Raw genomic sequence first — 9,834 nt, 5'->3', positions numbered from 1 at the left:
TAAAAATGCTAAGCAACATTTGCAACAATGCAAAAGTTGTACTTTATGTTGTTGGTGGTGAAGAAGTTGGTTCTAACCAACTGAATCATGATGTTAAAATCAAAAGACGACATCATTGTACGGGTTGGAGGAGATTGGAATGCAGATTGTTTGTAAGAAAAAACCTTGTTTGTACACCGTTTTCACTGTTTTTCCTTGTTTTTGTTATGTTGTACGGTCCAGTACGAACTTGTCAAGAGAACCTACTTGCAGGGCATGAAGGACTGGTGAATCTACTTTTCGTCAAGGTATATTTCAAGGTTTGATTATGTCTGGTTGCAGAGATTCAAACCATTCTCTGTGAACTAGGTACAAAACCCTTGTAGGCTAATAAATGGCTCTAACCTGAGCATCCACTAATGGAATTGGTTGAAATCCAGTGGAATTCTAGGTTAGGATCTATAAACATGTTTAGTGTAGGTTTTTTGGCTTTGCAGACCTTTTTGGTGGTGTTACAATGATACCCTAGTCTGACAACTAGGAGTTGGTGAGACTAGGACAACAAAAGATGTGCATTTTTCAGAGAACATATGGATTGGTAGAGCAAAATTTGAAACATGATTGGAGACCCCATTAAATGCCCTATAAGAATCCATGATTAGTCACCCAGGTAGCTCTAAAACCCTTAAAAATAGGACAATTCTAGAAACCCCACGTGTACAAAGAACCCAGATGCCATTCTGCAATATTGTATGTAACTAGGAAAAGGGCACTCATAAATGTAATTTGTTTGGGGCCTTGTGTGGGTAGATGTGAACTTAAGCCCTAAAAACAGTAAAAGGAGGGCTAATTGAATTAGGCCTATTTGGAGCCCGGTATAGACCAAGTGAGCTTGAGAAGGCTTGGCAAAGGGTTTAAAGGTGATCAAACCCTTAGAAGACACCAAAGACATTGTGTCAACTTCATTTACACTCATGGAACAATTTTGTGGTTAAAGATCCTTTGCAGAGGTTGTTGGGGCATTGGGAAGGTGTGATAGGGATTGAGGTGGAATCCTCAATAGGAAGTGTTGTTGTAAAAGATTTGTGGCTATACCTTGGAGGCAAGCCAAAGTGGATTAGGCCTTGGAGGTCTAACTAGCAGAACCCTTACCAAGTACCATTGGATGGGCTTGAGGAGTTAGGAGGTTGGGGAGAATAAGAAAGACAACTAGGTGACTAAGAGAAACTCCAAGAATCTTTGCATCAGAGTGGTATTAGAGCCACCCTTTGAAACATTGGTGTATGTCAGACGTTGAGGAATTAGAAGCAAGTTCAATGCTCCTAAAGGCAATGACTCAAGAAGCCATCTAGCAGATGGTGGAAGAGATGTTAGAAGAATTGAAGGCTTGGGAAGAAAATAAAGGGACCCAAGACGCTAAGAAGGAGAAGGAGAAGGAGAAGGTTAAGACAGAATGGGGAGACGAGACAGATGAAGAAGTGGGAGATGAGGAGGACCAGACAACAGTAGCAATGCCTCAAGACCAAAAACTATTCTTGGATGCAGTCAAATCCATCTCCAAGGATAATTTGGATGGATTACCCACCTATGGAGGAAATCTCAATGGAGATGAGTTATTAGATTGGATAGAAGCATTGAATAATCATATTGATTATAAGGAGGTATCAGAGGAGAAAATAGTAATTGTAGTAAAGTCAAGATTGAGGGGATCAGCCCTGGTTTGGTGGAACATGATGCAAGAAGAAAGGGTACAGGTAGGTAAGAAAAAGATAACTTCATGGGTGGGTATGAAGATAAGGATTAAAGCTCAATTCCTACCAGGGGATTATGAAGTTCAAATCCACAAGAGACTGCAAAATTTGAAACAAATGGAACTAGATTTCAATACACTGAGGAATTCCACAAACTAAGTTTGAGGGCTAGGAAACATGAGAATGAAGTGGAGAATTTGGCCAGATACATGAATGGTCTTAGGCAAAACATACAAGATGAAATAAGCATCCTCACACCAGACACTGTTCACAAGTGTTTTCAGTTGGCATTAAGGGAAGAGGAAAAGATCAAAAGGAGAAGTGATCAAAATCATAAGCATAGAGGTGGTAAGAACTTCAGGGGTAGAGGAACCTTTGGCAGAGGGTAGAGTGCTTCAAGAAATGAAGAGCATCAAAACCAAGAAGGAAGTGGGGACTCTCAAAGAGGGACATATAGAGGATCCTTTAGAGGGAGAAGCAATTTGAGAGGCAGGTTTGGAAGCTCAGGGAGAGGAAATATAGTCTTCACTGGTATGTGTTACCACTGCAACCAAGTTGGACATACCATGAGCAGGTGCCCGGGAAAAGCCTCAAGTTCATCAAGTTCATACATGAGTGAGTGAAAGACTCAGTTAGTGCAAGAGGGAGATACTCAAAGTGTGACCTCTCCAATCAGCAAAGCAGGGCCAATGACCGATGGGAAAAATTTGATGATGAGAAGAACAATGTTAAAGATACCCCAAGCTCAAGAGCCACCACAAAGGAAAAGTCTATTTAGGACCACTTGTAAGTCACATGGAAAAATTTGTAAGGTGATTATGGATCAGGTTCCACAAAGAATATTGTCTTAGTTGAAATGGTGGATAAGCTCGAACTGAAAAGATTGCCTCATCTCACTCCCTATAAGGTATCATGGCTCAACTGGGGTCAACATGTCTTAGTTGATGAACAAGCATGGGTGGACTTTGAAATTGGTGAATACAAAGACAAAATTCTATGTGACATATTGCCTATGGATGCCTGTCATCTGCTCTTGGGCCATCCATGGCAATATGATGTGAAAGCCTGTCATGATGGAGAAAAGAATAGTTATCTCATCACCAAGAATGGTAAGAAGTATCAAATGGATCCATTACCTGATCCGAAGGATTAAAAACAAGTAGGGTCAAGTTTTATGTTGATGAGTGGCAAAGAGTTCCTTAAAGTGTTAAAACAAGAAGGTAATCAGGGCTCTCCTGTAATGCTAAAGCCTAAAGATGAAGCTAAGGTAAATCCAATGAGTGAAGTGCCTCAAGAAGTGTAAGGTTTATTAAAGCAATATGAAGAGGTTATAGGAGATGATATGTGTAGACACCTAAAATTGTCCAGTCTAATTAAATAAATATTTTATTTATTTAATTATTTAAGCTTAATTCTTCTATTAATTAAATAAATCTTTTTTTATTTAATTAATTCATTTATCCTCTTCTAGCCTTATTTCTCGTTTAAATAAATACATTTATTTATTCAAATTATCCTTTTCCCTAAATTAAATAAATATCTTATTTATTTAGTTGATCTCACTTCTTCTATTAATTAAATAAATCTTTATTTATTTAATTAATTCATTAAGCTTTTCTACCCATGACACATGTCATTCATCTCTTAATTCATACACTACCTACCCCTTTCATTATTTTATTATTTCTTTTACCTACCCTCTAATCATAGTTGACCTCCTTTTACACCTCTCAATCTTATCCCTCCATTTCATATTGTGTCTTCTATATAAGGAGATGCTTCCTTCATTATCAAACCCCAATCGTTCTATGCATCTTAACTACTTGATCAATTGACTACACTACGATCCTACTTGCAACCACATTTCGTTCTTTGTTGAGCTCTTGTGCATATAAAATCTGAGAGCAAATATATCAAGCAAGATCAATGAAGATAGGAAGAATGGAGATTCAAACCCTATTGGACATGTGATGGTATAATCTTTTTGATTTCATTTGATTTGCATTGTCTTAGGTAATATTCATATGTTATGGTGGATCTTTGTTGTTGTTAGGCTAGGGTTTTGTGGTTGAATTCATTTAGCCTTTCAATATTGTTATTATTGTTATCCATTTTCACCATATACAATATGCCTAATTCTTTGCCTCCAATGAGGGATCTTAATCACCAAATAGACTTGATATCAGGGGCAAATCTGCCTAACAAAGCTACTTATAAAATGACACCTAGCCAAAATGAGGAAATTGCCAAACAAGTGCAAGAACTCTTAGACAAAGTGTTTATTAAAAAGAGTTTGAGTCCTTGCGTTGTTCCCATTGTTCTAGTGCCTAAAAAAGGAGGAAAATTGAGGATGTGCAATGACTCGAGAGAAATTAATAAGATCACCATAAGATACCGGTTTCCCATGCCAAGGATAGAGGACCTATTGGACAATCTAGGTGGAGCATGCTACTTCACAAAGGTGGACTTGAAATCTGGTTATCATCGGATAAGAATTAGACCTAGTGATGAATGGAAGACAACATTTAGAACCAATGCAAGCCTATATGAGTGCTTGGTGATGCCTTTTAGCCTCACCAATGAACCTAGTACCTTTCAAAGGCTCATGAATGAAGTCTTAGTTGAGTTTATTGGCAAATTTGTTATTGTGTATCTTGATGACATTTTGGTCTTCAACTGGTCCAAGGAGGAACATCTTAAGCATGTGGAGATGGTGTTGAATAAGTTGAAGGAGGCTCAACTCAAAATCAACCTTGAAAAATGTGAGTTCTTGAAAACAGAGTTAGTTTACCTTGGTTTTGTCATTTCGCAAGGTTGTTTAAAGATGGATCCAAGTAAAGTAGAGGCATTACTTAATTGGCCTACATCTAGAAGCATAAGTGATGTTAGAATTTTTCATGGAATGACATCTTTTTATAGGAAGTTTGTGATAAAATTTAGCCATGTTTGTGCTCCTATCCTTAACACCATTAAAGGAGGGATTAAATGTCAATTTAAGTGGATAGAGGAAGCCAATAAGGGATTTGAATTGTTGAAAACTAAAATAGCAGAGTTGCCAACCCTTAGATTGCCTGATTTCAGTCAGTTGTTTATAGTAGAGTGTGATGCTAGCCAAAGGGCAATAGGGGCCGTTTTGAGTCAAGAAGATCATCCTATAGCATTCTTTTAAGAGAAATTGAATTAATCCAAGCAAAGATACTCTGCACATTATTTCGAATTGTATGCCATGGTGCAATCATTGAAGAAGTGGTGTAATTACTTGCTACCCAAAGAGTTTGTAGTTTATACCGACAACCATGCCCTTAGTTTCCTTAATGGGTAAGAGAAATTGAATCAAATACACCTAAAGTGGGTTGAATATTTACAATCCTACACCTTCACTATCAAGCACAAAAAGGGCACTGCAAACAAGGCAATTGATGCATTAAGTAGGAGAGTCATGACTATGTAGGAGATACAATTGTAAAGTGTGGGATTGAATGAGTTAAAAGACCTCTACAAGGATGATAAAGACTTTGCTGAGATATATGTTGTTTGCTCAGATTTTTCTAACAACTCACATGTTTCTTATTTAGAGTATATGATACAAGAGGGTTTTTTGTTCAAATGACACCTTCTTTGCATTCCCCAATGTTCTATGAGACAAAACATTATTCAAGAAAAGCATCGAGGAGGTCTAGGAGGTCATTTTGGCATAGATAAAACTATAGAGCAAGTTAGTAGGTTTTACCATTGGCCCAAGTTGCAATCAGAAGTGAGAAGGTTTGTAGAACAATGTGCAATTTGCCAAAGAGAAAAAGGTTCATCAAGTAATGTAGGTCTGTACCAACATTTGATCATACCTCAGAGGCCCTGGGAATGTTTAAGCATGGATTTTGTGTTAGGATTACCAAGAACTCCAAGGGGATTTGACACTGTGTATGTAGTGGTTGATAGGTTCAGCAACATGGCACATTTTATACCTTGCAAAAGCACCAATGATGCCACCTACATTGCAAGACTCTTCTTCAAAGAGATAGTTAGAATTCATGGCCTTCCAATCAGTATAGTCAGTGATAGAGATGTAAAGTTCTTAAGCCACTTTTGGAGAACACTTTGGAGAAAGTTGGGAACAAAATTATCTTTTTCATTTGCCTACCATCCTCAACCAGAAGGTCAGATAGAGGTAGTCGACAGATCCTTGGGTAATCTACTAAGATGCCTCACCAAATAGCATGGGTAGACTTAGGATTTGGTAATCGGTCAGGCAGCATATGCATATAATGACCTAGTTAACCGAAGTACAGGTAAAAGTCCCTTTGAAAGAGTGTATGGTTTCCATCCTAGGGACATACTAGAGCTCAGGGATCTCAGTCATATGACACCTAAGAGTGCACAAGGAGAGAATTTTGTAGAAGAAATCAAAGAAGTGCATGATAAGGTAAGACAGACCTAACAACAAAAGTTCGAGGAGTATAAGATGAATGCTGATAAAACAAGAAGGAATGTGCAATTTAAGATTGGATATTTGGTCCTTGCATATCTAAGGAAAAGAGACTTCCAAAAGGGCAGCCTACTAAGCTATTGATGAAGAAGATTAGGCCTCTCAAGGTGGTGCATAAAAATGGTCAGAATGCATATGAAGTTGAACTCCCTCCCACCTTGGGTATTTCTCCTATCTTTAATGTATGTGATCTCTATCCATACAAGGGAGAATTGCAAACACATCAGTTGGACACTTCATGACAGGGTACTGAAGATTGGGTGAGAGATTTGCCACCAAGCAAACCAGTCAAGTTGGAAAGTATCTTGGACACCAAGGTAGTAAAGAAGACAAGGAAAGGGGTATACAAGCATTATCTTGTAAAGTGGGCAGGGTTACCTGAATCAAATGCTATTTGGATATCAGAATCAGATATACTTCAGCATGGTGTGGAAATTGCAGACCTCTTAACTCAAGGGACTTGAGTTCTTTGTCCCAGGGGAGTATGGTGCAGGGCACCTATCACTCCATGCAATTTTTTGGTTTGTTCTTAATTCTTTTATGTTGTAATAAATGGACCAACCATTTGGGACTTAATGAAGTCATGGTTGAGTTGTCCAAGCTTGTGTTATGTTCAGGATGTTGATATCCTAGAAAGATGTAATGTTGATGTTGTTCACAGGTGCACTACTTTAAAAACAAAGTCATCATGTAATAAGGGTGTAATGCATTGTTTAGGGTCTCATAGAATGCATAGAGGGCCTTTGGACCCTTGGAGTATACTTGAGTGCAAGGTTGCATCCTAAGGATCAAAAAGTTGTAAAAATGCTAAGCAACATTTGCAACATTGCAAAAGTTGTACTTTATGTTGTTGGCAGTGAAGAAGTTGGTTCTAACCAACTGAATCATGATGTTAAAATAAAAATATGACATCATTGTACGGGTTGGAAGAGATTGGAATGCAGAGCAAGTTTTGTTTGTAAGAAAAAACCTTGTTTGTACACCGTTTTCACTGTTTTTCCTTGTTTTTGTTGTGTTGTACGGCCCTGTACGGACTTGTCAGGAGAACCTACTTGTAGGGCATGAAGGATTGGTGAATCTACTTTCCATCAAGGTAGATTTCAAGGTTTGATTGTGTCTGGTTGCAGAGATTCAAACCATTCTCTGTGAACTAGGTACAAAACCCTTGTAGGCTAGGGTTTAAGTAATAAATGGCTCTAACTTGAGCATCCACCAATGGAACCAGTTGAAATCCAGTGGAATTCTAGGTTAGGGTCTGCAAACATTTTTAGTGTAGGTTTTTTGGCTTTGCAGACCTTTTTGGTGGTGTTACAATGATACCTTAGGCTCACAACTAGGAGTTGGTGAGACTAGGACAACAGAAGATGTGCGTTTTCAGAGCACATATGGATTGGTAGAGAAAGTTGAAACATGATTGGAGACCCCATTTAATGCTCTATAATAATCCATGATTATTTTTTGTAGATGTTTTGAATAGTGAAGCTTTCTAAGGCCAAGTTTACAAGTCACCCGGGTAGCTCTAAAACCCTTAAAAATAGGACAGTTATAGAAACCCCATGTGTACGGAGAACCCAAATGCCATTCTACAATATTGTATGTAAATAGGAAATGGGGTTAAGTGCAAGAAGTTGTGTCCACTTTTTGGCCAAAAAGTGGAAGTTTTTTCCCTTTTTTTTTTCGATTTCGTCCCATTTGACCTAAATATTTGAGGCACTTAAAGAATGAATCTTGAAAAAATTCAGCAACAGAAAATGTAGTGCTCAAAGTCTACTTTCCAAATATGTAGTTTATTTTAATACCCAGATCTTAAAAATGAAGTTTGAATAGGCATTAGTAAAACTTATAGTTTAAAAGTCACTTTTCAAGACCATACCATGCCCGTGTACGGCAAGCATAATTTGACCTAAATGAAATTATTTTTATAAATACTTTTGGGAAAAAATCTATAACTCACTCACCTTTGATGAGAATATTTTTTTGTAATTTTTTTTTCCATATTTTTTTTTTGTTAATTTTTTATTGGGCATAATCATTGTTTTGAAAAAATCATGTGTATGGCAAGCATAATTTGACCTAAACTTAACATTTTTTGGTTTTTTTTTTTAAACTGTATATATTTGTCTCTAGTTTGATGCCGTATAATTTTTTTTCAAAAAACTTAGAAACAAAAAAGTTATTAAAAAACTAAAAAACCATGTTATTTCGAGTTTATAGACCTCTTTCATTAGTAATTATTTAAAAAATAAAAATATTGATCAATTTTTTTAAAAAATTACATATTTAGAATCTAGATAGTCTCTACTATAATGGGTTTTCATTGTTTAAAAAAAATCTGAAAATCTGGTGTTCAAATATATTTTTGAAGTCGTTATTTTATATGAAGATTGATTTGGCCTTCAAGTTGCAGGTCAAACCAAGTCCAAGCCTAAGGGTCGGCTCTCCAAGCCATTTCCTTTTTTTTAAATTTTATTTTTTATAAATAAACTATATATACATGAAATATAAAATTTAAGTTTAAGTCACATTTCCCTTTTTCTTTTTGCTTTCTTATACTTTAAGTTATGTTTTATGTATATACTAGCAGGATGTTTGAGAATGGTTTTAGATCTCTAGGAGTTATAATATAGATTCTAGATTTTAGAAGATATTATGAATTGTGACGTAATAGGACCTATAATGTCACAATACAACTTATTATGTCATAATAAGTCCCATTGGTACATAATAGGTCCTAATGTGTCATAATAGGTCATATTATGTCATAATAGGTCCTATTGTGACATAATACGACCTATTACGTCATAATAGGTCCTATTATGTCATAAGACCCCTCAAAAGGACCTATTATGACATTATACCTCTTAAAAGGAACTATTAAGACTCAAGACCCCTTAGTAAGACCTATTATGTCATAATAGGTCCTATAATGTCATAAGACCCCTTAAGAGGACATGTCATGTCATAATAGGTCCTATTATGTCATAAGACCCCTTAAGAGGATGTATTGTTACATTATACCCCTTAGTAGGACCTATTGAAGGGTATTATGTCATAATAGGACTGATTATGACATAATAGGACCTATGATGATATAATAGGTCATATTATGTCATCATAGGTCATATTATGTCATAAAATACCTTAAGAGGAACTATTATGACTTTATACCCCTTAGTAGGACTTGTTAAGGGGTATTATGTCATAACAAGACCTATTGTGACATAATAGGACCTATAATGTCATAATACGACCTATTATGTCATAATAGGTCCTTTTGTGACATAATGGATCTTTTTGTGTCATAATACCCCTTAAGAGGACCTATTATGACATTATACCTCTTACTAGGACCTATTATGACATAAGACCCCTTAGTAGGACCTATTATGACATAATAGGATTGATTATCATATAATAGGACCTATTATGTCATATAGGTCCTATAATGTCATAAGACCCCTTAAGAGAACCTGTTGTGTCATAATTGGTCCTATTATGCTATAAGACCCCTTAAGAGGACCTATTATAACATTATGCCCCTCAGTAGGACCTGTTAAAGGGTATTATGTCATAAAAGGACCAATTATGACATAATATGATCTATGATGATGTAATAGGTCC

The sequence above is a fragment of the Cryptomeria japonica genome, chromosome 4 (assembly GCF_030272615.1).
Source record: "Cryptomeria japonica chromosome 4, Sugi_1.0, whole genome shotgun sequence".
In the NCBI taxonomy this organism is placed as follows: Eukaryota; Viridiplantae; Streptophyta; class Pinopsida; order Cupressales; family Cupressaceae; genus Cryptomeria; species Cryptomeria japonica.
This window is presented reverse-complemented; position numbering follows the sequence as displayed.